The sequence below is a fragment of the Rutidosis leptorrhynchoides genome, chromosome 5, assembly GCF_046630445.1.
Source record: "Rutidosis leptorrhynchoides isolate AG116_Rl617_1_P2 chromosome 5, CSIRO_AGI_Rlap_v1, whole genome shotgun sequence".
In the NCBI taxonomy this organism is placed as follows: Eukaryota; Viridiplantae; Streptophyta; class Magnoliopsida; order Asterales; family Asteraceae; genus Rutidosis; species Rutidosis leptorrhynchoides.
In genome coordinates this window covers 217,917,481-217,924,265 of record NC_092337.1, presented here as the reverse complement: position 1 = coordinate 217,924,265, position 6,785 = coordinate 217,917,481, and positions in this window count along the sequence as shown.

Genomic DNA, 6,785 nt, shown 5'->3' with positions numbered 1-6,785 from the left:
CATCTATCCTTTCTTTTATTAATTTATTATAATATATTTGTTTGATGTTTGTGATTTATTAATATTAGAAATGCTTGTTGCCATGATGTGTGAGTAATTGCTTGATTTTTTGCCATGATATAATAATGTTAGTTAGGGGATGCTTATCATTTTGTACTCACTTTCTGTCTATGATATTAAACCTCGTTATTATCGTCCTTCCACCAATAAACTTGATTAAAACCTTTTATAAAGTCGACAATTATAAGGTAATTAATTATTTGTGTTTATACATTGGTCAAGGTACGAACCCATCGGAAATACTATAAATTACATGGGGAATTACCGTAGGACTAGATCAATACATTGGTCAAGAGTATAAGACTCGAGGAAATACTGTTGCTACAGTAGAGTACAGTGTTGATGTACTATAGGACCACTTGAGCATGGTCAAAGTTAGAAGCTATGGAACCACGATAAGTCTAGTACATGGTGGATAACTAAGGGATTTATTGGGTAGATTTAAGTAAGGGCTAGTTTAAGTCATAAATGGGAGTTTAACGCACTACAATAAAAACTAAGCTTATAAATCTTTAAGGATGACTGAGAACTATCAAATGTTCTAATTTGTCTATAAACCCTTAGATTTTACCAAACCATTGACAGAAAGGAATTCGAAACACAATCATAGCCACTTACTTGGGTGATACACTAACGTGTTAAGAAAGGTTGGATATTATCCATATAAGGCTATGCTACTTTATTCGTGCACCCAAGGTATGCATTGCATCCAAGATGGGCCGCCTATATCCTTAAACCGGATAAAGCGTCGGGAGTCAAGCATAGTCCATTCGATCAGAATCACGATAGCCTAGTTCCTCGTGACATGCTAATCGAGAAATCAATTAGTAGGGAATCTAGTGTTTACACCAAGGTATATCTAACTAGTGAGTGTCTCGCAATCATCCCGACACTACGTTCTCTTAAATCATGGTGAACCACGTCTTCTCTGTGTAGTGACCCGGAAATTTTCGATCAAATTTAAACTTTAATCTTTATATGTATCCGACACGATAAGCAAAATCTGTAATGTTGAGTCTCGAAAAGTTTGAAAACTATATTCATGTAATCAATTACCCTTTGACCATGTCTGACGATTCACGAACAAAAATGTGTAAATAGAAATGTATGTGTATGTACATATGTGTATTTTTTTTTTAAGCTAAGAAATATTGATAAAACATTTAAGAGCTTGGTGATACAAAAATAGATTATGAGATTATTATGTGACTTGAAAGCATTGAACGAATTAGTTGATATGAATATAAGCTACGAGATCTATTTTATGAACATAGAAATGCTATCACAGTAGTTAGTGAATAATACTTTACTTGAACGTATTTGTTCGATGTAAGTTTATCAATGAGATTAAAAGATAATATCAAGTGATTGATTTATCAGGTACATTGAATTATAATTACGAGTCTTTGTTATGAGGTCCACTTGAATTAGAAAACTCTTACTTTTAACGGTATTCGGAATATTTAGTAAAGTGATTCCATGTAAGAACAAAAGTGTTATTATTGAGGATTAGACAGAGGTTAGCGGAGAGTCTCGTTTAATTATCAAAAGCGTACCTTGCAATGATTGACTTGTGTCACTTGGTAGGTTAATTATTTAGTTTTCTTAATATTGAAGACGTTTTACGATATAGATGAAACCTTTTAAAGAATGATTTTGAATATAACTAATTCTGGAAAACTAAATTATATTTATTCAATTTAGTACAAACACATTTTTTTTCGATATAATAGAATTTGATTATAAAATATTTTTATGGATTTTCAATGATATAAAAATAAAAATAAATATAAAATAAAGATTTCTAATGAGCACCAAAAGACTACAACATTTCATCACAAGATTGAAAGTTAAAATGTTGGAAATCACTAAACCTGCGCACTTGCATGAGAAAAATCATAACTAAATCATACTGACTCGAAAAAGGGTGATTCCGGTGTCCAAACGACCGTAACTCAAAAATCTACAACTTTCATGAAGACACCATACACGAATCGTGTACCTATCTACACGAAACGTGTAATCTTGTGCCGACATATTTTGGTGGCGGCTCACTATGCAACATGTTTTTAATTTTTATTAATATTATATTATATTATTATATTATTTATAAATCTATATATATAGGATCGATCATAATTGTTTTCTAACTATCTATCTCTCACACTCTCTCTATAATTATATTTATTATTATTATTGTTAGTGTTATTATTATTATTATTATTAGTATTATTATACATAAAATACTACGACGAGGTCATGGGCGAGTTATTTCAAAACGGGTTTTATGAGCGGGATAGAGCTAAGGAAATTATGAGTTATGGTTATGGAGGTGATGGGTATTGTTCATGGGTATGCTTGTGAGGTTAAACTAGTGTTTGTCACCTCCATTGCGTCTACGTACCTTTCCTACAATATTGAACCTCAATATTGATACGTGAGTACTCCTAATTTAATTTTTACATACTAATAGTGTATCCCTGACTAGTGCTCGAGAAAATAGGATTATGCATGCTTGTAAATTTGATAGTGCCCTTAGATAGGTTATGCCGAATCTTAAAGGTTGTTATATTATAGTTGAAGGAAGATATAAGATTTGCATGTCCTTAAAAAGCTAGAAAAAAATTAAGAACTTTTCCTTTAGATGCCAAATAGATTTGATGGACGGATTAAAAGTTATAGTCAATTAAAATTTCGTAAAAATGATTATTATCGTCGTTAATATCGTTGTCTTAAATTTTTTTATCAAATTGTTATTATTCCAAAATAACACGACTGTTACTTATTATTATTATCAATACTATATTATTAACTAGAAATGTAATACAAATTATATAACTACCTTAATAGAATCTATCGCAGTATTTTTATGATATTAAATGAACTTTATAAGTTTTATTACTTAAGATATATAAAAGTATATTTTAATATAAAATTTTATTTATAAACGAATTATATTATTTACTTTATTAAATCTTTAAAAAAAAAATATTTTAAAAATATAAAACGACGATATTTAAATTATATAATAAAACATTTATAAAGTTTTGAAATCATTTGGAGTTAAACTAATTTTTGTCGACCTTTGCATACTAGACTCGAGCATTAGGATTGTGGTACACTATGACTTAACTTAATGTATTAGACAAATATTGACAAATACATAATTATATATAAATAATTTAGGTTCGTGAATCCAAGGCCAACCTTACACTTGTTCAATGATGTTATATGTATTTTTACTACAAAATACAGTATGGTGAGTTTCATTTGCCTTTTTACCCTTTATATTTTTGGGCTGAGAATACATGCGCAATTTTTATAAATGTTTTACGAAATAGACACAAGTAATCGAAACTACATTATATGGTTGAATTATTGAAATTGAATATGCCCCTTTTTATTAAGTCTGGTAATCTAAGAATTAGGGAACAGACACCCTAATTGACGCGAATCCTAAAGATAGATCTATTGGGCCTAACAAACCCCATCCAAAGTACCGGATGCTTTAGTACTTCGAAATTTATATCATGTCCGAAGGAGGATCCCGGAATGATAGGGGATATTCTTATATGCATATTGTTAATGTCGGTTACCAGGTGTTCACCATTTGAATGATTATTTTTGTCTCTATGCATGGGACGTATATTTATGAGAACTGGAAATGAAATTCTTGTGGTCTATTAAAATGATGGAAATAAATGATTATGATAAACTAATGAACTCACCAACCTTTTGGTTGACACTTGAAAGCATGTTTATTCTCAGGTTTGAAAGAGATCTTCCGCTGTGCATTAGCTCATTTTAAAGATATTACTTGGAGTCATTCATGACATATTTCAAAAGACGTTGCATTCGAGTCGTTGAAGTTCATTAAAGATTATTATTAAGTAAATGACAGATTAGGTCATTTATAGTTTGGATATTATGAAATGGTATGCATACATGTCAATTTTCGATGTAAAGAAAGATTGTCTTTTAAAAACGGATGCAATGTTTGTAAAATGTATCATATAGAGGTCAAATACCTCGCAATGTAATCAACTATTGTGAATCGTTTATAATGTATATGAACGGGTCCTTTCACTCTGTCCTTAGCTATTGCATGCTAGCTAGCTTATTTTAATTATATTTCTTTAATATCTTAATTACAATTATATAAGCTAATCAAGCCAACTATTGCCTTTACACAATTTGATATTTCAGATAAAGTGGTGTCTAGAATAAACCGGTTGGACTTGGTTGTTGAATTTTCCGAACAGTCGCCAATTTATTGGGACCAAAAGGATCCTGCCTCTCCACACAAGGTGTACCTGGCCACTAGTCTTGGATACTAAATTGTGTGCAAACCCAATCTTAATTACTAAATTATTTGAATAAGCTATGTTTCAAATTCGAGCGCTCAAGGAACGACCCTAGGTCATATTTTCCCTTGCTAACCCATAGGATGGAATAATAGATTTAGGCCCGGCATAAATAAATTAAAAACAATCAACTTCTTCTGTTGATATCCTGAATTTACGTTTTGTAACCTAACGACACCGCATAAATAAACCGTCTGATTCGGGCATATCAAGGTAGTATTAAATTTTTGGCGCCACTACCGGGGAGCGGTAGAGCGATTTAGTGCCTGTTTAGATTAGTTAGTTTTTAAGAGACCCTTTTGACTAAGACTACATTTGTCAGAAGTTACTAGTTTATCGTAGTTAGGTTAGATAATATAAGCTTAATTTAGATTAATATTAAAAAGTTTAAAATGGACTTCCTTATTAGTGAACCTTTAGGATGGCTTAACCTACTTAGACCGCTAAGAATTCTTCTGACACATCCTTTCTTCTATCCGATATCATACATTGTACCCATCCGACGAGATCCATAATTACCTGTCGATAGTTCAACGATGGCCACACGCATCACTCTCGCTGATATCACCAAACCCTCGTTAAAAGGACGAGGAGGACCGGTACTCTATCCAGAGGTTAACAGAGTGTCTTTTATGCTTAAACATAGCATCATACAACTCATTCAGAATCACTGTCTATTCCATGGCTTACCAATTGACAATCCCAACTCTCACTTACATAGATTCCTCTCTTTTTAAACTCATATAAGTAAAACGGGGTTGAACAAGATGTAGTTCGTCTGTATCTGTTCCGCTATTGCTTAACTCTTCATTCAAAAGTCTAGTTCAAGAGGTTAGAAGCCAAGTCTATCACCTCATGAGAAGAAATGGCAACAACTTTCTTAATCAAGTACTTTCCTCTATCAAAACAAATACGACTTAGGAATGATATCGTAAACTTTCAACAAGCTAACGTTGAATCACTGATAATACTAAAAACGAACATATATTTCATAGCATTATTCCTCAAGAAAGACAAGCTTTTAGTTGCAATTGTTCTATTTACAAGTGATATTTGTTTAAATAATAAAAGGTGAAGACAAAAGACAGATTCGACGAATTGAAGACGCAAATGACCAAAAAGCTCAAAAGTACAAAATACAATCAAAGAGGTTCCAATTATTGATAAGAAACGTCTCAGAATTACAAGAGTACAAGTTACAAAACACAAAGTACAAGATATTAAATTGTACGCAAGGACGTTCGAAAATCCAGAACCGGGACCTGAGCCAACTCTCAACGCTCGACGCAACGGACTAAAAATTACAAGTCAACTATGCACATAAATATAATATAATATTTAAATAATTCTTATAATTATTTATATATTATATAATATATTATAAACCGTCGGCAAGCTAGGAGCCAAACCTTTGTGAGCTGGATTTACGAACTCCGCGAGTTGCGGAGTTTGAAGAAGAGAAGTGTCGCGACTCGCGGTGCCCCCAATTATGAAACTGCCTATAAAAGCTCGCGCATTCTGATCGTAAAAAATATCCATATATCCATCCTCTCTATCTATATACGTAAATATATATATATATATAATTTATATTTTAATTTTAATTTTAATTTTAAATCCTAATAATAAGGGTATGTTAGCGAATGTTGTAAGGGTGTAAGTCAAAATTTTGTCCGTGTAACGCTACGCTATTTTTAATCATTGTAAGTTATGTTCAACCTTTTTAATTTAATATCTCGTAGCTAAGTTATTATTATGCTTATTTAATACCGAAGTAATCATGATGTTGAGCTAAAAATATTAAAATTGGGTAATTGGGCTTTGTACCATAATTGGGGTTTGGATAAAAGAACGACACTTGTGGAAATTAGACTATGGGCTATTATTGGGTTTTATATTAACTAAACAATACCTTGTTAATTTAATATACAAACTTATAATTTGACGTATTTATATGTAACCACGTACGCTTGACTGGGTACGGTGGGCGGGATATCTATAAATACCAATAATTATTCATTTTACCGGACACGGAACTGGATTAATAGTTAATAGACTTGTTGAAACAGGGGTGAATTACATTCAAGGGTAAATTGGTGTAATTGTTAACAAAGTAGTAAAACCTTGGTTTACACGCAGTCGATAACCTGGTGTATTCATTAAACAAAGTATTAAAACCTTGTTACAATTCGAATCCCCAATTAGTTGGAATATTTGACTTCGGGAATAAGAATAATTTGATGAAGGCTTTCGCTCTTTATATTTATGACTGATGGACTATTATGGACAAATCCGTATGGACATATTAAATAATCCAAGACAAAGAACAATTAACCCATGGGCATAAAACTAAAATCAACA